We start from the raw sequence: 22,655 nt of genomic DNA, 5'->3' as shown, positions 1-22,655 counted from the left end.
TAACACTATGGAGCACACTCTTCTAAGTACTTTACAAGTATTAACTCATTTAAGAGTCACAACAACGAGATAAGGCAGATTCTGTTATTATCCCCACTTTAGAACATGAGGAAACTGAGTCATTAAGAGGTTAAGTAACTTGCCCAAAGTCCTGCAGCTGGTATGTGTCAGAATCAGGAGTTAAACCCAGCTCCAGAAACAAGGCTCTTCCCCTCTGGACCACACTGTCTCTCAGGATGCTCAGAGAGGTTACCTGGCTCAATGTTACACAACTAGAATGGCAGAGCCAGGGCTCAGAGGCCAGGTTCATATGGCATCAAAATGCATGCTTCCTACTACACCTCACTGGTGCCTTGATCTTGTGAATGCAGGAAAGATTTCATCCTACCCTCAGGGAACAAATACAGATATACCCCTTCCTTTTCTGTTTCTCTTTTCTTCTCTCTCCTTCAAACTTCTCTCCACTTTCCTCTTCCCCTTTCTCTTTCTCTGTCTTTTTTTCTTTCCTTGTTTTCCCTCCTTATTTTCCCCTTTCTTGCTCATGCCTCGAGTCTGCCAGGTAACACTCAGAAAGGGCAATGAGGGCATAAGAATACTGAGCCTTGACCTCATTAATTTAAGCCCAACTTACCTAGCTTAAGAGTAATTGACAATCTGACCATAAGCCTCTTAATAACTGAAAAATTAAATGCTTATCTCAAGAAACGTCTACATGATGAGTTGGTCCAACTGTTGGGACAAAGGGGCATTTTGATTTTCACTATGGTCACCCTATTGACCAATTAGATTGGATCATTAAGTGCTCACTGGATTAATTGTTTAATGATTTGATCAAGGGTTTGGTTATTGACATGGGTGTTCAGGTTAACCAAATTACACAGCCTTCTCCTTAGGCCAGATGCTAGGAAGCCAGCAGGCACAGATGTATAGGGTGCCAACCAAGTTCCCAGTTTGTTGACCTGGGGACAACTCCAGTTTCTAAGACACCCAAAAGTCCTTCAAATAAAGCCTTTATAGAACTCGCCAATACCTCAAAGACTCCAGAATATTCATTCATGTCTATAACCTTTTTGGTGCACTACACAATTTGTATTTCTTCTCCTATTCAAGCACTAGTACTGTCCAGGGCTCTGACCTTGATCTTCTCTTCTCTACCTGCTCATGCGCTTTCATGCCTTCAAGTCCCATCTTCTTGCTGTTTACCTCCAGATCAGTGTCTCTAGACTCCCAATCGATATCTCTAACCATCTCCCTGAACTCTCTACTTGGCTATCCCTCAGGCATCTGAAATAGATCCAGAACTAGATTCCTAGAACTTTCCCCACACAATTCCACTAATAGTATTTCTCCACCACACAAGCTAAAATCCTTGGTTCATCCTGAGTCCTCCCTCTCCTACACTCCGTATTCAGTAGGTCTCCAGGTTCTCTTAGTTTAAATACCAAGGGGATGTCTTCCAAATATCTCCATTTCTCTACCCCTAATGCTACGGCCTTCATCTATCATCTCTTACAGGATTACTGCCACAGTCTTTTTTTTTTTTTTGGCTGCACTGGGTCTTAGTTGTGGCACGTGGGATCTTCATTGCAGGATCTCTTTAGTTGCAGCACGTGAATTCTTAGTTGTGGCATGCATGCGGGATCTATTTCCCTGACCACGGATCGAACCCTGGTCCCCTTCATTGGGAGCACAGAGTCTTATCCACTGAACCACCAGGGAAGTCCCTTGCCACAGTCTTATTATGAGTAACTGGAATAGAGTCCCTTGTGTTTCCTCTCATCATCTCCAAGCTATGTAAGGGCAAGAACTGTGTCTTATTCATCTTTAGATACAGTTACTGGCAGAACTGAGCTGGCCCCACCTCACTCTGGTCCACTATTCATGTTGCTGCAGAACTTCATTTTCCACACATCAGTCATTCCTATATTTCCATTAGTTTCCTATCACTTACAGAAAACGTGAAGCACATTGACATGGCATGCAAAGCCCTTCACAGTCTGCTCACAATTTAATTCTCTCCCTCCTTATTTCCCATCATTCTTCATCTACGTGACACTCCAGCCGAACCCAGATGTTCCCTGAACATGCTGTTGGGGTCCGTAGGTGGCCCCCAAATATGACTTAATGGCATATTGATTATTTTGAATTAAAGTTACTTAAATGCCCGATGCAAGAGGGACACTCTGACCCTCCTTTCTGTCTCTCCAAAAGCAGGAAATCAATCTCTCATGTGAAAGGTGCCCTCCCTGCATCTGGAGGTAGACAGACACCCTTATCACCAGAAGTAGGGGGTTCAGGCTAAGGAGACTTATAAGAATGAACCTTGTTACTTCTTTAATTTATTACACCACCTGGATTCTTATCTCCATGTAAGATGTTGTTTTGCAAGGATTTATTTACTGGCATCACCATCTGTATTAGTTTCCTATGGCTGCTGTAATGAATTATCACAGACTGGATGGCTTAAAACAACAGAAATTTACTCTGTCCTGGTTCTTGGGGCCAGAAGTCCAAAGTGAGTATCACTAGGTTAAGATAAGGTGTCAGCAGGGTCACACTCTCTCCAGAGGTCCTAGGGGAGAAGTTGTTCCTTGACTCTTTCACCTTCTGGGGGCTGCTGGCACTCCTTGGCTTGTGGCCACATCACTTCAGTCTCTGCCTCAACCTTCCCATCACCCTCTCCTCTGCCCCCTTCTTATAGGGATACATGTGATGGCATTTAGTGCTCCCCTCACCTGGACAATCCAGACTAATCTCCCCATCTCAAGATTCTTAATCATATCTGCAAAGACCCTTTTTCTAAATAATGTAACATCTACAGGTTTATGTATTTGGGTCTAATATTTTGGGGGCCAATATTCAGGCCACTACACTGTCCCAATAGTCTGGGACTTCAGAATGGGTATGGGATGTGTTTTATTCCTTTTTTATTCCCAGCACTTAGCACTAATAGATATTTAACACACGTTTAATGGATGACTGGGGAAATAAATGGAATTAAACATTCTCATCTTGGCTGTTTATTCATTTGACAAAGCATTTATTTATTATTATGTGCCAGATACTACCATAGGCACAGGAAGTACAGTAACAACACAAAAGAAACATGTCTCTGCCCTCATAGAGCTTACATTCTAGTGGGGGAATCAGGCATTAAAAAAGGGGCAGATATTAAAAATATATATATAATTACAGAGTGTGATCAGGGTCAGGAAAGAAAAGAGCAAGGATCAACAAGAAAGAATAAAGGGATGTAGATCAGCAAGGGCTTCTTCATGGAAGTAACATTGTAAGCTGAGATCGAAGGATGAATAACTGCAAAGTGAAGGGTAGGAGGGACAATTATCCCAGGCAGAGGAAACAATATATGCACAGGTTTTTATATGGTAAAGAGCTTGGTGAGGACTTCCCTGGTGGTGCAGTGGTTAAGAATCCGCCTGCCAATGCAGGGGACACGGGTTCGATCCCTGGTCCGGGAAGATCCCACATGCCGTGGAGCAACTAAGCCCGTGCACCACAACTACTGAATCCACATGCCACAACTACTGAAGCCCGCACGCCTAGAGCCTGTGCTCTGCAACAAGAGAAGCCACCACAATGAGAAGCCTACTCACCGCAATGAAGAGTAACCCCTGCTCACCACAACTAGAGAAAGCCCGCATGCAGCAATGAAGACCCAACGCAGTCAAAAATAAATTAATTAATTTAAAAAAAAAGAATCTCATTAAAAAAAAAAGAGAGAGCTTGGTGAATTCAAGAAACACAAAGACGTCCAGAGAGGTTGGAATGCAATGATCTAGAGGCAAGTGGGGGAAGGTATTGGCAGGGCAAATCATACAGGCTTTGGGACTGGGTTAAAATTTTTCAATTTTACCCTTGAAATAGTAAGAATTGGAGGCCGGTGATCACATGACCATATTTTAGTTTTAGAAGATGTCTCTGCCTGCTGATTTGAAGACTGACTGGAATAGTTGAGAAAGGAAAGGGAAGACCTGTGGAGAGGCCACTGCAGGGGTCCAGTGAGTGCTGCTGCAGGCTTGGACTAAAACGACAGCAGCTGATATGCAGAGAAGTGCACAGACTGGAGATATATTTGGGAAATAGAATAGATAAGCTTCACATGTTAAATCAGAAATGCTTTTTCATTTTTAAGGTTAAGTTCACATGTCCTGCTGGTCTTGTCTGGGCAGAGAAAGTATAAGAGTGAATGGATAATACACCTAAGATCTGTTGGTTTTTGGCAAAGGTTTCAAGACCTTCCAATGGGGGAAGAGTCTTTTCAACAAATGGTGCTGGGACAACTGGATATCTATAGGCAAGAAAACGAAGTTGGACCCCTACCTTACGTCATATAAAAAGTTTACACAAAATAATCAAAGATCTAAGTGTAACAGCTAAAACCATACACTTTTTTTTTTTTGGCTGCACCATGAGGCATGCAGGATCTTAGTTCCTGGACCAGGGATCCAACCAACAACCCCTGCAGTGGAAGGGTGGAATCTTAACCACTGGACCTCCAGGGAAGTCCCAAAACTATAAACTCTTAAAAGAAAACTTAGAGGTAGATCTTTATAACCCTGGATTTGGCGATAGATTTTTAGATATGACATTAAAGGCATAAACAACAAAAGAAAAAATAGATAAATTGGACCTCAAAGTTAGAAACTTTAGTGCATTAAAGGATACTATCAGGGGCTTCTCTGGTGGTGCAGTGGTTAAGAATCTGCCTGCCAATGCAGGGGACACAGGTTCGAGCCCTGGTCCGGGAGGATCCCACATGCCGTGGAGCAACAAAGCCCATGCGCCACAACTGCTGAGCCTGTGCTCTAGAGCCCGCGAGCCACAATTACTGAAGCCTGTGTGCCTACAGCCCGTGCTCTGCAACAAAAGAAGGCACCACAATGAGAAGCCCACGCACAGCAATGAAGAGTAGCCCCCGCTCGCAACTAGAGAAAGCCCGCGCACAGCAATGAAGACCCAATACAAAGAAGATGTGGCACATATATACAAGGAATATTACTCAGCCATAAAAAGAAAGGAAATTGAGTTATTTGTAGTGTGGTGGATAGACCTAGAGTCTGTCATACAGAGTGAAGGAAGTCAGAAAGAGAAAAACAAATACCGTATGCTAACACGTATATATGGAATCTAAAAAAAAAAAAAAAGGTTCTGAAAAACCTAGGGGCAGGACAGGAATAAAGGTGCAAATGTAGAGAATGGACTTGAGGACACAGGGAGGGGGAAGGGTAAGCTGGGACAAAGTGAGAGAGCGGCATGGACATATATACACTACCAAACGTAAAATAGATAGCTAGTGGGAAGCAGCTGCATAGCACAGGGAGATCAGCTTGGTGCTTTGTGACCACCTAGAGGGGTGGGATAGGGAGGGTGGGACAGAGACGCAAGAGGGAGGAGATATGGGAATAAATGTATACGTATACCTGATTCACTTTGTTATACAGCAGAAACTAACACACCATTGTAAAGCAATTATACTCCAATAAAGATGTTAAAAATAAATAAACAAATATTAAGTGACTGACCAAAAAAAAAAAAAAAGGATACTCTCAGGAGAGTTAAAAGGCAACCTGCAGAATGGAGAAAGACATATATTTGATAACCATCTAGTATCCAAGATATATAAAGAATTCTTACTACTCAACAACAAAATGACAAACAACCCAGTTAAAAATGGACAAAGGACTTAAATAGGTATTTCTCCAAAGAAAATATACAAATGGCCCACAAGAACATGAAAACAGAAGATATTGAACATCATCGGTCATTAGGGAAATGCAAGCCAAAATGACAATGAGCACTTCATACACACTAGGATAGCTATAACAACAACAACAACAAAAGAAAATAACAAGTGTTGACAAGAATGTGGAGAAATTGCAACACTTGACATTGCTGGTGGGAATGTAAAATGGTGCACCTGCCATAAAAAATTGTTTGGCAGGTCCTCAAAAATTTAAACACAGAATTACCATATAACCCAGCAATTCCACTCCCATAAAATACTCAAAAGAATTGAAAACAGGCATTCAAACAAATACTTGCCAATGAAAATTCACAGCAGCACAATTCACAATTGCCAAGAGATAGAAACAACCCAAATGTCCATCAACAGATGAAGGGATAAACAAACTATGGTATATCCAAACAATGGAATATTATTCAGCCATAAAAAGGGATGAAATATTGATACATGCTACAACATGGATGAACCTTAAAAACATAATTCTAACTGAAAGAAGCCATACATAAAAGGTCATATATGATTCCAATTATATGAAATATCTAGAATTGGTAAATCCATAGAGACAAAAAAGCAGATTTAGTGGCTGTCAGCGGGGAAAGGGAAGAGACTGCTTAATGGGTATGGGGCCTCATTTGCGGGTGATGAAAATGTTTTGGAACCAGACAGAAGTGATGGTTGCACAACATTGTGAATGTACTAAGTTCCATCGAATTAGTATGCTTTAAAATGATTAGTTTTATGTTATGTGAATTTTACCTCAATTTTTAAAAAGTCCACCGAATAGACTTTTGGGTAGAGTCAGAACAAAGAGATAGTCCTGCCAGTTCCTTACTTCTACATTTTATGAAGAAAATATAAGCTATATTCTCTGGGCATTTAAGACGAGGGTAGAGCCCAGGGAAACACTGTATTTTACATTAGCAAAAGGACCTTTATGAAATGTTTTGCTTTGGAATCCCCAAATTTCTAGTTATACTGAGAAACAATGATGTCATAAAATGACACATGAATAATCTTAGGAAAGAATAAAGGGATTGAATAAGGAGGCTGGTACATATAAGAATTTGTTGACCGTACAAAGGAATGAGAGCATAATATTCCAAACTGGCAAGAGGTGGGGTGGCAGGAGAGGGGTAGTAAGTCTGCTTCTGTTACCAAATAGAAGTTTCATTGCTTAAGGGACTGAGGGGGCCACAGGGAAGAGGGATTGCTATAGAGGAGGGTTGGGCATTGAAGATAAATGCTTGTTTGGTTTGTTTTGTTTGTTTGTTTGTTTTGGCCATGCCATGCGGCTTGGTGGATCTTAGTTCCCCAATAAGGGATTGAACCCCAGGCCCTTGGCAGTGAAAGTGCAGAGTCCTAACCACTGGACTGCCAGGGGATTCCCTGCTTGTTTTTAATTCTATAATTTTCTCACCTGCTCCAAGTCAGGTCTAGTTCAGCAAAATTTTAAGAATAATACTTAGGTTAAATGCTCAGTCTGTTATTTACTGAGCACGTAAAGAAAGGACCAATCTAAGACATGATTTCTAATAATCCCTTAATTCATTATTTCTGGTTCAGTCATGACAAAGGGTTAATTGTGCCTTCAGCTATTTATTCTTACTAGTGAAAACTAACATTTACCAAGCACTTACTATACACTCAGGTGCTACACTAAACATTCTCCATATGATATCTTGTTTTACCCTCTCAAGTATCCTTTTATCCTTTCATCAATCATCCTCTCAAATATTGCTTACAAGCTCATTTTATTTGTTTTGTTTGCCTGTTTGTTTTTTAAATTATTATTGAAGTATAGTTGATTTACAATGTGTTAGTTTCAGGTGTAGAGCAAAGTGATTCAGTTTTATATATATATATATTCTTTTTAGATTCTTTTCCATTATAGGTTATTACAAGATATTGAATATAGTTCCCTGTGCTATACAGTAGGCTCTTGTTGGTTTCTATTTTATATACAGAAGTGTGCATATTTTAATCCCAAACTCCTAATTTATCCCTCCCCTGCCTTTCGCCTTTGGTAACCATAAGTTTGTTTCCTATACAAGCTCATTTTACAGGTGAGGAAAGCGAAGCAGAGGGGATAAGTAGCTTGCTCAAGGTCACAGAGCACTGTTTGGATTGGAACCTGGGCAGTGTGATTGCAGAGCCTTGCCTTCACTAGACAATCTACTCCTTACTTTTCAGCAATTTACATTTACTTGGCTACTTTAAAGAACATTAAGATATGTAATAACAATGAGAAATATGAGAAAATCAAAGTATCTTCTCAAAGATTCCTTAAAATTCTCCATTTCAAAATTACAATAGAAAATTATTTAAAATAATCAGTTTATTACCCAAAGCATAAAAGCATGTGAGTCTACACTGATATAAATAAACACGTGGATAAATGAATAAATGGAGAAGGACTAGCTCTTACCTCACAGAAGATTTCAATTAATAATCGTAGGAGAAATGAGGGAAATAGAAAATCATCATTAGAACACCAGAGTAATAAATGCTGTATGCAAGATCCACAAACCGATACTAAAATCAGTGGGTGCAAGTTTAAGAAGAAACAAAATATTTACGTAGTCTCAAATTATCTCTTTCCCAATCCCCCCGCAAAAAATTATAAATTACAAAGGTAAAAATAGTAATAAATAGTAACCATACAGTGGAGAAACCTGGCAGATACCACCTTAACCTCATGATCAAGCTTAACACCATCAGTAATAAGACGTATCTATTTCATGTACCCCAATATGATACACTAAAAGACATTACTTCTATGGTATTCTCCCCAGTAATGCATAACCTCAATCTAAGAATAATTTCAAACAATACTAGAAAATATCAGACAAACCAAACCGAGGGACATTCTGAATAACTGACCAGAACACTTCAAAAGTCTCAAGGTCATGAAAGACAAAGACTAACTATCACAGATTGAAATGAAGGAGACATTACAACTAAATGAATGCCATCCTGATTGGATCCTGGAACAGTAAAGGACAAGAGTAGAAAAGCTGGTGACATCCGAATAAAGTTTACTGTTCAGTTAATAGTATTGTACTAATGTCAATTTCTTCGTTTGGGTGATTGTACTGTGGTCATGGAAGATGCAAATTGAATGTTCCAGCAGAATACAAATGGTAAGCCATTGCAAGAATACACTGGATATTCCAAGCCTGGGCCAAGATAATATTTCTAAGGAACATATTTCCAAACAACCCTCCCTGCCACAGTCACCCCTTGGTTCATTGGCCGATAAACTATAGTCCACCCCAAAATACAACCCCCCCCACTGCAATCATGACAAAACATCAGCCAAATTCCAGTTGAGGACCATTCTACAAAGTATCTGACCAATACTCCTCAAAACTGTTAAGCATTGCCCTGCTTAGTTTTTTGTGTCAATTTGCCTGGGCCAAATTAACCCAATTAATTTTAATAATATATTTTATGTAACCTGATTACATTCTCATTTGGTATTAAGTTTTTAAAATCTAGTGCGTATTTTATACCCAGCAACACTCATCAATTCAGACAAGCCACATTTCCAGTGCTCAGTAGCCTCATGGGACGAGTAGCTCCCATACTGGACAGGACAAGCTAGTTAAATAACGCATGAAGTTTGGGTGTGGGCATTCTTAAATGGAGTTTTCTTTTTTCTTTCTTTTTTTTTTTTTTTTTTTAAACCAGGGATTGAACTTGTGCCCCCTGCAGTGGAAGCGTGGGGTCCTAACCACTGGACTGCCAGGGAATTCCCTGGAGTTTTCTTCTTGTATCAAAATACAATGTCTATGTGGTGAAGGTCAACTGGGAGTCAGCATTGGACGTTATTGACCAACATATCTTTAGACTGGATTCCTCAATGCCCTGGTGGAAGTTGATACTTACAGCCTAGATTTTCTCTTCAAATGGTTATTACTGACACTGCCTTTGGAGCTTCTGTACTTGACCAATTCCTTTTCTAAAGTCTATCCAAGCAGCTATAATGCCAGGCCAAATTTTGAACAAGAGGAGCTTGTCTTTCATGCCATCACAAGTTTCCCACGAATCCAGCTTTCCAACTCTTAACCACATTCTACATCACCTCTTTCCTCCTGAGAAAACTTAGGGTCCTCCTATGTTCTCTCTGTCAAAATCAACTAAGAATCAGAAATTTATCAAAATGCAACTGTAAAGGCTGACAACAACTAGAAGCATTGCATCCGCAGAGAAAATTTGTATCTTCTTGAAAAAGAAGAAATTTAAAACCCTAAGCAAAAAGATTCAAATATCCACTGTGGAATTACAGGTTTTTGGCAGAAGCAAGTAGAAAGATCCCTCAGTGTTTCTCTACTTCCATTGCATAGATCAGGGTTCAGTGAACTACAGTCCCAGGGGCTAAATCTGCATGCTGCCCTTTTTGTTCAGCCCACATTTTTAAACAGTTGGGGGGAAAAAATTCAGAGAAGAAGAGTATTTCGTGACAAGTGAAAATAACATGAAATTCAAATGTTAGTACTCATCAATAGTTTTATTGGCACACAGCCATGCTCGTTCATTTGCATACTGTCTATGGCTGCTTTCAGCTTCCACAGCCAAACTGAGCAAACTCTATGGTCCACAAAGCCTAAAATATTTACTATCTGTTCCTTTACAAAAAAGTGTGCTGAGCCCTGGTATAGGTGATTGTCCACATCACCTCCTTATAGGTATATAGTTGTGCATCTAAAACACTTTTCTTAGAGCTACAAAACAGGTCTGTGTTAGTCACAGAATCATAATTTCATGCCTGTTTTACAGAAGCTTGGGAAATCTGTTATGTGAATAAATTATGTAAAAATCTAAACTGTCCATTAAAGACACCCACAATAACCAGACTGGCTTCACATTATATGCAGAAGGATGTTTCTACATAAGGATTACAGCAGCTTTCATACTTGTCAGCCAAGCTAGAATCAAAGATTATAATAAGTGCTGCTGCCTGGGTCTCCCTCCTTTTCTCCTTCCCTCTCTCCCTCTCTTCCTCCTACCTCCTTTCCTTCCTCCGTCTTCCTTTTCTTTCCAATCTAGCTTCTCCACAGCTCAAAGAGGAGAAGGAGCACCTCCACCTGATAAAGAGGTCCCCAAAGATACAGAGATCTTATTTTGCACAGTCTGTAAGAATTGGAAGGAACTGTTAGAAAGTTAAATGCTCGACAAAATGCTTTAACAATCTCTGAGTAGTATTTTCTCACAGTATTGACTTAGTTCAACCTAAGCCTGAGCAGAGACTAAATGACTAATTCAAGAACAATATGTGTAGAGTCATCACACATATGTTCACAGGGTAAGTGTTTTACCGGGTGAGTATGTAAATGGGATTGGCAGGCATGTGATAAACCTATGCACTAATAATAATTATTACCCTCACAACAAATCTATAAGGTAGATACTATTGTTTTCTCTGCATAAAAAAGAAGTCAAAACTTAGAGCTTTTTACCTGCCCAAGGGCACACAACTCATAGGTAACAGAGCCACAATTCTAAGCTAGGTTTGTCCATGTCCTGGCGTAACCTTATTAAGTGTATGAATGTGCCCTTTTTTTCCCTCCCGCATATGTATTTTCATGTTGTATACTTTTCTCTCAGATGTATACAACCTTTCTCCTAGAGCGCCTAAGGCATATCAAGGACATGAATGAGGTAGGGAGCGGGTGAGAATGTGAGTTGGGATTGTTATAACAGGAAGGCCAAAAAAGAGAGAGAGAGAGCGAGTTAATATTCAGCTTCCAACATCCAAAATCAGATTTTTAATTCCTTAGCAAGACAACAGGCTTGAAAGTCAGGCTTTGTCAACAAAGAACAAAATTTTTCTAAATTCTCTTACCTCTTCCTTTGCCATATCAAGAAATGCTATTTGGAAGACTTGATCATAGACTTTCACAGAGGAGAGGTGTAGGTAAAACAGAAAAGCCTCCTCTCTCTTCTCTCAGTGGCCTGTGGCGAGAAGAGCAGAGTTGTAGTGGCAGGGAGAGATGTGTGTCCCAATCTTCCCTCTCTGTGCCAACGGCCTTGAGAGAAGAGTACCAGTAGATAGGGTGAAGGGAAAGCCCAAATCTGAGGGGTTTCCGCCCTGCTCTCTGCCGAGGGCTCTGGGGAAGAACCGCCTAGGAACCGCCCTGCACCTGCCTGGAGGCCGCCATGTTGAAGCAAATTCAGGAGGCAGCGCGGTTCGGCAGGGGGGTGGGGGCCCACTCCAGTTCCCCGAAGGGTATCAGTTCCCACGCGAAATATTGGGGTTGGGGGAACAGGGGTGTGTGTTACAGACATGAGTTTAAAGACTGGTTGAGGAATTTGCCAAAAGTGTTGGTGTGCAAAGACCCCTCAGGCCCAGTGAAGACCGAGGCAGGGCCCAGGTGTTGGCGGTGGAAAGGGCTGCCTAACCAAGCCGAGAGAGAACACCACAGCCTCCCTTCAGCCGTGGACACTGGTGGAGTACCCGGGGGTTGGTCTGTCACCCTTAGCAGTTGCCAATCCAGGATGTAGCTCTGAGGACCTCACCCTTCTCCACCACAGACACTCCATCACACTCCTCCACGCCCAATCCCCCAAAACGCTTAGCACCAACTGGAAGAGGGGGGCCAGAAATCTGACAGACTGAGCACTGTCCCCAAAGAAACAATATGTTAAGTCTAAAGAGACTAGTTAGTTAGGCTAAAATAGTTTTGCTGAATGCAAAATAGAATTTTCCCACTAACAAATACCATGGGGGGTTATAAAGGATCTCAAATAGGCTATCATTGTCCACAGTCAAAATCTGAGCATAATGTGAGTAAATTTGTCCAACCTCACAGCCTGTGCTCTAAACCATCACATTTTACTGCTAGCATATGCTAATGGTAAAACTTTGGTCAAAATCTTAGGAAAGTGAAATCTTTTAACATTCTCCAAGCATATTTCTGGGCTGAAATGGGGGCAGAGGGTATATAATGTGTTATAATAAATAATAACAATACCGTTCTCATTGAGCAGCTGTGAGAATTGAGGGCTTAGAACAGAGCCTGTCGGGAAGTGCTACATGTTTGCTATCATCATCGTTATTATTTTCTATGGTAACCATGATGGATATTGCTGGCTGACTCCCTAGCCTCTGTGTGTCCCTTTCTCCCACTGGGTAGCAACCACACAGTTTAATTGGGATTAAACCCAACCCCAGGCATGGGTCCTGATTACTGCATGCATCAGGGTAATCCAATCACACTTGTCAGAGTGATTGGTGTAAGAGTGAGCAGAGATCCTAAGTTGGTTCAATCAAAATAAAAGCTGGGGGGCTTCCCTGGTGGCGCAGTGGTTGAGAGTCTGCCTGCTAATGCAGGGGACACGGGTTCGAGCCCTGGTCTGGGAAGATCCCACATGCCACGGAGCAGCTGGGCCCGTGAGCCACAACTACTGAGCCTGCGCGTCTGGAGCCTGTGCCCCGCAACGGGAAGGGCCGCGATAGTGAAAGGCCCGCGCACCGCGATGAAGAGCGGTCCCTGCACCGCGATGAAGAGTGGCCCCCACTTGCCGTAACTAGAGAAAGCCCTCGCACGAACTGAAGACCCAACACAGCCAAAAATAAAGAAATAAATAAAGTAGCTATAAAATTAAAAAAAAAAATTCATTGGTTTAAAAATAAATAAATAAATAAATAAAATAAAAGCTGGGGCTTCTATCCGATGTTTTGGGAGGAACTCTCTCTCTTTCCTTTGTATAGGACAGTGAGCGAACTTGTGATTTAAAATTGCAGCAGCCAACTTTGTTACTATATTATTTAGGATACATTAGTGTTTCTCAAATTTTTATGGTTTAAGGATACTTTTGCATGCTTAAAAATTATTGAGGACCACAAACAGCTTTTATTGATGTGAGTTATATTTATCAATATATACTGTATTAGAAATTAAAACTGAGAACTCGAAAACTATTAACTCATTTGAAATCACAATAAAAAGACTTCTTTATATTAAAGAAAGTCTTCTTTAATATAAAGAACATAGTTTTAAATGAAACAAAACACTAAAATTTCCAAAAAAAAAATTAGTGAGAAGAATGGCATTGTTTTTGTATTTTTGTTAACCTCCTTAGTATTCAGTTTAATGAAAGACAGCTGGGTTCTCATAGCTGATGCATTCAGTCCGTGCTAATAACACATCATCTATCCTCTGGAAAACTCCACTGTATGCTTGGGATAAAGGCAAATAATGTCTAAGCATTTGTATTAGTTTCCTGTTGTTACTGTAACAAAATAAACTTAGCTGCTTAAAACAACACAACTTTTACCTTATATTCCTCAGTCAGAAGTCCAAAAATCAGCTTCACAGGGCTAAAAACATGGTGTCATCAGGGACGGTTCCTTCTTGAGGCTCTAGTGGACACTCCAGTTCCTTGCCTTTGCCAGCTTCTAGAGGCTGCCCACATTCCGTGACCCGTGGCTCTCTCCTCCCATCTTCAACGCCGGCAATGTTGTGTCATCATGGCTTCTCCTCTGACTCTGCTCTCTTATTTCCTTCACTGATTATATTGGTCCCACCTGGATAATCCAAAGTACTCTCCTCTCAATATCCTTAACTTAATCACATTTGCAAATTCCCTTCGCCATATAAAGTAACATATTCACTGGTTCTGAGAATTAGAATGTCAACGTCTTTGGAAGATCATTATTCAGCCTACAACAGCATTATTACAAAAATAGACTTGACCTCAGGGATCCCCTAAAAAGGTCTCAGGGACCCCAGGGGTTCAGGATGGATGCTCTAAATAATAGTGGTATAAACAAAATAGGAGTTTTTCTTTCCCATATTATAGTTAAAGCATAAGCAGTTCCAGACTGTCATGGCAGTTCTGGAATTCCCTGGCGGTCCAGTGGTTAGGACTCGGCACTTTCACTGCCGTGGCTGGGGTTCGATCCCTGGTTGGGGAACTAAGATCCCACATGCTGGTGATGCAGCCAAAAAAATAAAACAAAAGAAAACTGTCATGGCATTTCCAGTGTCAGGAATCCAGAATCCTTTTTTTTCTCTTGTTCTGCCTTAACATGTAGGATTCAAGATGGTTTTGTCCTCAAAAGGGTTGTCTTCATCTGTATAATTCAGTGTCTCATTACCTTGTCCAAAAATCTATCCAATAGGAAGGAGGATAAGGGTGGAAGGAGCCCGCCCCCCAGCCCCCAATTTCTAAAAGCAAGACTCAGAAATCACATACATCCCTTCTGCTCATATCCTGTTGGCCAGACCTGGTCATGTGGTCACACCCAGCTGCAAGGGGGCCTGGAAAGTTAGCCGTAGCTGAGCCATCATGGATCCAGCCAAAAATTCTACTGGAATCGAGTAGTCTCTACCTCAGTTCTCGTGAGGAAAAGTTAACCTGATGATGGAGGACAGCAGAGCCAAGAAATTGTCAAAGAAATGAAGCCAGATCAAACCTTACGTGAAACCTACCTTTGAACTTTTCAATTGCATGGGCTATTACTTTTTTTCTTTATGTCAAAACCTCTTTGAGTTGGGGTTTCTGTTATTTGCAGCCAAGAGCTGTCTGCTTCAGTAACTACATAGTATTTCCCCAACCAAAAAGTGGGAATACAGGATTTTACAAGTTCACGTGTGCTGCAGGGACAATGAGACAGGTGATTTAAAATTGGAGCCATGGCAAAAAAATTTGGGGGTGGGGGATGGGATGGTCACTAGTTTTAATACTAATTTAGAATTATTTAATAATAATTCTACTTGTAACACAGGCTCCTTATTAGCTAAAACTCCAACCATAAAGTTTTTTAAAGAAGGCTTGAACACTATGGATTAATGAATCAAACTCTTTTACCTGGATAAGCTGTAGAACTATAATATAAGGTGGCATCATTCAACACAAAACTAAGGATCTTATTGGGGCTGGTACAGAGTCTTCATGGTATCAGGAACCTGGCTTCTTCCATCTTACTCTACTTCTCTAGAGTGGTTGCCTGTATTCACGTGATCCAAATTAACTCACTATCACATCTGAAGTCTCATCAGGAAAAAGGAAAGGAAGAGCATTCGTTGGCCCTCTAAGGAGCATGGATTTTTGTGCAGGAAAATCATCTATCACTAATCCTTTAGATTTTACTGAAAAATACATAAGAACATAGATAAGGGTAATGGCTCACATAATGTCTTTTGAATTTTAAAATACTGTTTTATTCTCAAAGCTATAAATAAAACAAAACATTGAATTACCATAGATACGGGAAAATGTTGAGGCGAAGGCGCACTTTAGGCAGTCAAACCACATTGGATGATAAGAGACAAACCATAGCAAACTTATCAGAAAATTGCATTGAAATAGTGAGAGGCTGATTTCTGGTAAATGAACCAGGGATCTTGCAACTGGTACCCATGAAACTCACTATAGATACGGGAGTGTCCAATTCACACTCTTGGATGTCAAACTTTTCCCTTTATAGACACAGAGAAGAAAATGTCTAAAAACTTGAATATGAGAAGATGAGTTTTCTCAAATTAACAGGAAAGAAAGAATAAGAACGAAAATGAACATTTGCAGGCAGGAAAGGGTTAACAAAGGGTTCTTAGCCTTCATCCCTGAGCCTGGTCTCATTTAATATCTTAATAGCATGCTCTGGAAGAGGGACCACATAATCAAAACTTCATTTATGACAACATTGTGTTGGAGAGGGAAAAGACAACCCAGTGGGACCAAACACAATTTGGAGACTTTTTTCAAGGCTCTATAAGTGTACAAAGAAGTAGATGACATTTGGGCTTGATAACTCATTTAAATTAAATGTAAGATAATGGAGTGGAAACTTGAAGAATCCCAACATAGAAGTGGAGCCCAGAAAGGAGAATCCCACAGCAAGAGGAAAGAAAAGTAAAGGAACAGAGGTTGGCCTAGGCAGCTACTGGGAGGAAAGAATTTCTATTTTACAAGGTGACCAACCGTCCCAGACACCCACCTAGAAGTTAAGCCTCGCACCTGGTCACCTGGACACCTGGACACTTGGCATTAAGAGCCCAATTTGTCCAATGAAGAAAATGAGATTCAGGGAGATTAAACGTACTTGCTTGCTTGCTTCACCTCTGATGATTTTTTTGTTGTTTTTGTTGTTGTTGTTGCAAACAGGAGGATTAAATTAATCAACACTAAATAAAAGCCACCTGCACATGGCAACCCTGTAGACTCCTTGACCCCTGCGGTTCTGACCTGAAGCTGCCGCACATGTGAAGAATCACGTGTAAAAACGGGCTGTAAATAATTGAAGAGGAATTGCACCCTGTAATCAAATCTCTTGAAGGGCATTGAGGAGGATCCAATTTATAATTCCCAGCTGTAGCTCTAGTGACTCCTTTCTCTCCTCCCTAATTCCATCCCTGATTCTCCTGGGCTCTGCATTTATCACCCCCACCGGGGCCTCAACTCTCACCCAGCCCAGCTGGCTTTTGCTCCCCTATTCTCTTCTCTGTTTTGTATTCTTCTTGTCACTTAGACTTTTAAATTTTATACTCGCTGGAAGAGGTCTTTCAGGCTTAGATTTATGGCATGTGTAACTGTGCATACATCAAAAGGAAAATGTAAGCGAAAAAAAATCATTAAGATATGTTCCAGGCAGGGGGACTTCTCTGGTGGTCCAGTGGTTAAGACTCTGCACTTCCACTGCAGGGGGCACAGGTTCGATCCCTGGTCAGGGAACTAAGATCCCGCAAGCCGTGTGGCACAGCCAAAAAATAAATTAAAATGTGAAAAAAAAAAAAGATATGTTCCAGGCAACAACAACTATGTCATCGTTGCCACCTTCTGACAGCAATTGTAAGACATTCTGATGTCAGAGTAAAACCCCTGTGACCCGCCACCTTGCTGAAGCATTCCCAACACTATTGGAGGCCTTTGTGTCCACCTCCGTGACCACTTCTCCATCCTTTCCACCCCCAGAGGCAGCCATTCTCCTGGATTTTGTGTTTATAATCCCCTTGTTTTACCAAATACGTAACCTACACAATACATTGTTTGGTCTTGTTTTTGATCTGCTTCATTAATGGAGTTATATCATTAAAAAAATGTAAGGTAATGAATTTCTGAGCTAACAATTATGTCTCTGTGGTTCACAATAGCCTGTCCTCTGATTGGGGTTGCGTTACGCGCTGGGTTAGCTTGGATCAGAAAAGTGCAACAGTAAAATAGATTTTAATGTTACTGGAACAAAAGAGAAAAGCCTACAGGAATCCTGTTTCCTATTTTTAGAAGTAGAGCAATGCAGCAAAGTCAATTATTAATTAGTACTAGTGAATTTTGTCAAGAAAACGCCTCCATTTTCAATAAAGGAAGTCATTTTTCCTTCCTTTTCATACCCAGTTGCCCATGATTTATGTGTTCTTTCCCCCTCTGGTTCTAACATGTTGATTACCTGGTAAAGAACACAGTAAAGTTGGCAGTACTTGCCTATTCAATTGCTTCATAATGAACTCAAAAAACATCCAATCATTATAAATACTAATAATACTAGAAGCAGCAGTTCTTAAACTTACAATGGGTTGCATTATTCAAGACAGTATAATAAATCAGCAGATTGTGAATCAAATCTGATTTTCTCATAGGAACAATGCTGTAAGAGCAGGGTTATGTTTGTAACCAAATGCCTCATGCTATACACTATTTTTTTTTTTTTTTTAGAAATGACCACAGTATCGCATGTAGTTAATTCTGAATTATATGCCTATATACTACACAATATACACTTTTTTAATGTGTACATAAATCAATTGCCAATGCAGTCCAATAACCAAAGTATAAGAATTGTACTTATTCACGAAGCCCTATGGAGAATTTTGGCAAGACGAGCAGGGAGGCTCTGAGGGACCAGTTGAGCACGCCTAGAAATGATTGTGCTTGGGACTCAGGAGCAAAGAGCCTCCTGGGAAATGAGCTGTGTCCAGTGAGGTAAGCCTCACACAGTAGAATGGGGAGTGCCCAGTGAGGGCGGCATGAGGAAAGGAGAGAGAACCTGAGGTCATAAATACCTGGTCCCACCAGATGGTATCTCCTTTCACCCAAGCGTTGGTTGGTTCTGGGAACCTCCTCCAAGGCTTCTCTGCTTCACTCGTTTTCGCTGGGTCCTCTGTTGGGCGATAGGAATAGCAACGTCTGCCTGTCCCATGAGCACATGCGGAGGAAAAATGGAATGTTTGCATCACGTCCACGAAACCCTTTAAAAATCTTCAAAGGTCAGTGCTATTTAAACAGATACAAAAGGTAAAAGGTTATTATAGTTTCTCTTCTTATCTAAATCTATTGACAAAACCAAAAATTCCATCTTTACTATCTCTTGATTGGCTTTGCTGTTGACAAGTAAAATTGGGGTGGTGAAATGCGACTTGCATTTTTATTGTGCATATTTCCATAAAATGTAATATCTTTTTTTTTACAATGAACATGTGTAACTTTTGTGCCAAAAGAAATAAAAATAGAAAATGAACATTGGAAGGAGAGTATAGAAACTTGGGCCAAATTAAGGGAAAATTAAAAGAACATGAGGTAGCTATGATAGGGCAAGATCTTTTTTTTCTTCCAGTTTTATTGAGATGTAATTGACATACAGCACTGTGTGAGTTTAAGGTGTACAGCATAACGATGTGACTTACGTACATCATGAAATGATGACCACAGTGAGTTTAGTGAACCTCCATCATCTCGTGTAGATACAACATGAAAGAAATAGAAAAAATTGTTTTTCCTTGTGATGAGAACTATTACGATTTAATCTCTAAAAAACTTTCGTATATAATGGACAGAAGTGTTAATTATATTTATCGTGTCATACATTATGAAAGTTTTTCATACAAATTAAAGTTTGTACCTTTTAAACGCTTTCATCCAATTCACTCTCTTCCCACTCCCACCTCTGGTAATCACAAATCTGACCTCTTTTCCTATGAGTTTGCTTGCTTGTTTTTGAAGCATAATTGACCTACAACACTATGTTAGTTTCTGGTATATAATATAGTAATTTGATATTTACATACATTTCAAAATGATCACCATGATAAGTCTAGTTGTCATCTGTCACCATACAAAAATATTACATAATTATTGACTAAATTCCCCACATTTCAAACCTGTGATTCATTTATTGTGTAACTGAAAATTTGTACCTCTTAATCTCCCTCACCTGTTTCCCTCCCCACCAATTCTCTCCCTTCCAGCAAACACCTGTTTGTTCTCTGTATCTATGACTGTTTCTGTTTAGCTGTGTTTATTCATTTGTTTTGTTTTTTTAGATTCCACATATAAGTCAAATCATACAGTATTTGTCTTTCTCTGTCTGACTTATTTCATGTTGTTACAATGTCAAGATTTCATTTCTTTAATGGCTGAAGAATATTCCATTGTATATATGTACCACATCTTCTTTATCCATTCATCTACTGATGGCCACTTAGGTTGCTTCCATATCTTGGCTATTGTAAATAATGCTGCAATGAACATAGCGGTGCATATATCTTTTCAAATTAGTGTTTTCATTTTGTTCAGATAAATACCCAGGAATGGAATGCTGGATCGTGTTGTAGTTCTATTTTTAGTTTTTTGAGCAATCTCCATAATGCTTTCCCATAGTGGCTGTACCAATTTACATTCTCAGGAAGAGGGCATGAGGGTTCCCTTTTCTCCGTATCCTTGCCAACACTTTTTATTTGTTGTCATTTTGATGATAGCCATCCTGACAGGTGTGAGGTGATATCTCTTTGTGGTTTTGATTTGCATTTCCCTGGTGATCAGTGATGTTGAGCATCACTAATGGTGATGGGAGAGGCTGGGTCAGATCGCTGGCTATGGGGAGCCCAGGGGTCCCAGGGCTACTGCTGGCCTACTAGTGGGTGGGGCTGGGTCCTGGGCCCTCAGGTGGGCAAAGTCAGGTTCCCATGTGGCCAGGGAGGCTCGGGGAATCCAAGGTGGCTGGCCTGCTGGTGGGTGGGGCTGTGTCCTCATCCAGCTAGATGCTTGGCCTGGGACTAAAATATTCCCTCCCCTCCAGTATAGGGGTTATTATTTCCATTTTACATATGAGGAAATTAAAGAGTGATTAAGTGGCTTGCCCAGGTCCTCATGGGAAATAAGTGGCGAAGAACCAGGACCAGGGCAGAGGTTGCCTTACAGAGGGGAAAAGATGAAGTTGAGACACTGAAGAGAAAGAAGGGGATTTGGAGACGCTACAACACAGTTAAAAATGAAAGAGAAATCAAGGCTGATTCCAAACCCTCAAGCTAGGTTGATAAGGAGAGTGATGTGGACAAAGTTGGGGAAACCAGGAGATGAATTTGTGAGAGAATGAAGTCATTTTATTTTTTGTTATCAATAAAACTGTAAGTATTTTCAAAAAACTGGCAAAACAATATGGTGTATATTGAAATGTACAATCCTCAGGACTTCCCTGGTGGTGCAGTGGTTAAGAATCCGCCTTCCAATGCAGGGGGCACGGGTTCGAGCCCTGGTCCGGGAAGATCCCACATGCTGTGGAGCAACTAAGCCCGTGCACCACAACTACTGAGCCTGCACTCTAGGGCCTGCAAGCCACAACTACTGAGCCTGCATGCCACAACTACTGAAGCCTCCGCACCTAGAGCCTGTGCTCTGCAACAAGAGAAGCCACCACAATGAGAAGCCCGCGCACCACAACGAAGAGTAAGCCCGCACCCAGCAACAAAAACCCAACGCAGCCAAAAATAAAGAAATTTATAAAAAAGAGAAAAAAGAAAAGTACAATCCTCTTCCTCCTCTTCCCCATCTCATAGCCTCAGAACATAGTGACTATTAGCTGCTTCTTGTGTGTTCTTTCTTGAAAGTTTTTTTTTTCCACAAATATGACCATACTCTACCAATTCTTATTTACATTGCATTGAATAGTATATTTTTAAGACAGAGCTTTCCAGAGCTGCCTTATTCTTTGTAAAAGCTACATAGTATTATATAGTATTTCACTGTATGGACATACTATGTTTAACAAGTCTTTCCTGATAAGTATTTTGTCTGTATTTATTGGGATTGTTTTGGTAGGGTGTTGTTGCTGCTATTTTTTTTAATTTTATTTTATTGAAGTATAGTTGATTTACAATGTGTTAATTTCTGCTGTACAGCAAAGTAATTCAGTTATACATATATATATATTCTTTTTCATATTCCTTTCCACTGTGGTTTATCACAGGATATTGAATATAGTTCCCTGTGTTATACAGCAGGACCTTGTTGTTTATCCATTCTCTATATGACGGTTTGCATCTGCTAATCCCAAACTCCCAATCCATCCCTCCTCCCAATGCTGCTATTATTGTTTGCAACTACAAAACATTCCTGCAATGCAAATTCTTGTACGCAATTATTTTTACATATTTATGGACACATATCTCTAAGCTAAATTCTTAGACTAGAAAAGTTAGGTCCAATAATATGCTTTTAAAATTTTAATAAACATCTTTTAAATGTTGATAAATATTGCCAAATAAATCACATGCACTAATAAACATCTTGTACTCACGGAGCACAGACGGCCCTGATTCTCCACACTCTGATTAGAATGAATATTTTCAAACTTTTTGTCTTGGCAGACTGACACATGAATAATGTAACTGTATTATAGTTTTAAGTTGCTGCATGAAATTTTAGACATTCTGAGTTTGGGGACCTGCAGGGTCGCTTAAAGGGAGCATTCATGTAGGCAGCTACAAGTATAGGATCTGCATTTGAATGAGTGGGGAGCATAAATGCAGATTTTGGAATCACAAGCATGGAAAGAATAAAGTTCTCTCCAGACTTGTGGTTGCCAAGGGGGAGAGGGAGTGGGGGAGAGATGGATTGGGATTTGGGGATTAGCAGATGCAAACTGTCATATAGAGAATGGATAAACAACAAGGCC

Source organism: Balaenoptera acutorostrata, chromosome 7 (assembly GCF_949987535.1).
Source record: "Balaenoptera acutorostrata chromosome 7, mBalAcu1.1, whole genome shotgun sequence".
Classification (NCBI taxonomy): Eukaryota; Metazoa; Chordata; class Mammalia; order Artiodactyla; family Balaenopteridae; genus Balaenoptera; species Balaenoptera acutorostrata.
The sequence above is the reverse complement of the archived record's forward strand: the minus strand, read 5'-3'. Positions refer to the sequence as shown.